We start from the raw sequence: 527 nt of genomic DNA, 5'->3' as shown, positions 1-527 counted from the left end.
AATCAACTTAGTGTATGTAAACTTCTGACCCACTGGAATTGTAATACAGTGAATTATAAGTGAAATAATCTGTCTGTAAACAATTGTTGGAAAAATTACTTGTCATGCACAAAGTAGATGTCCTAACCGACTTGCCCAAACTATAGTTTGTTAACAAGACATTTGTGGAGTGGTTGAAAAACTAGTTTTAATGACTCCAACCTAAGTGTAAGTAAACTTCCGACTTCAACTCTAGCTAGAATTCATGCTTGGATTCTGTGAAACTAAGAGAAGCACAACTGGATACTGTTTTAATTCAAACCCTGAATTCTGTGTAGGGCGAATGCATCTTCCATTTTATCTTGAAAGCTTGATTACCGGTTTTCATTAAATAGGGCCAATGTCTGCAGAGTTAGACAGAGTTAAGCCTAGCTCTGCCCTTTTCATGAAGCTATGGCAAAACTATGAATCCAAGGCTTGGCTAGTCCTCGCTCATCCACAATCAATTTTTCCCTAGATTATAAGAAGACTAATTTGGAGACGAGTAG

The sequence above is a fragment of the Coregonus lavaretus genome, assembly GCF_964263955.1.
Source record: "Coregonus lavaretus genome assembly, contig: HAP1_SCAFFOLD_467, whole genome shotgun sequence".
NCBI classification, from domain to species: Eukaryota; Metazoa; Chordata; class Actinopteri; order Salmoniformes; family Salmonidae; genus Coregonus; species Coregonus lavaretus.
The sequence above is the reverse complement of the archived record's forward strand: the minus strand, read 5'-3'. Positions refer to the sequence as shown.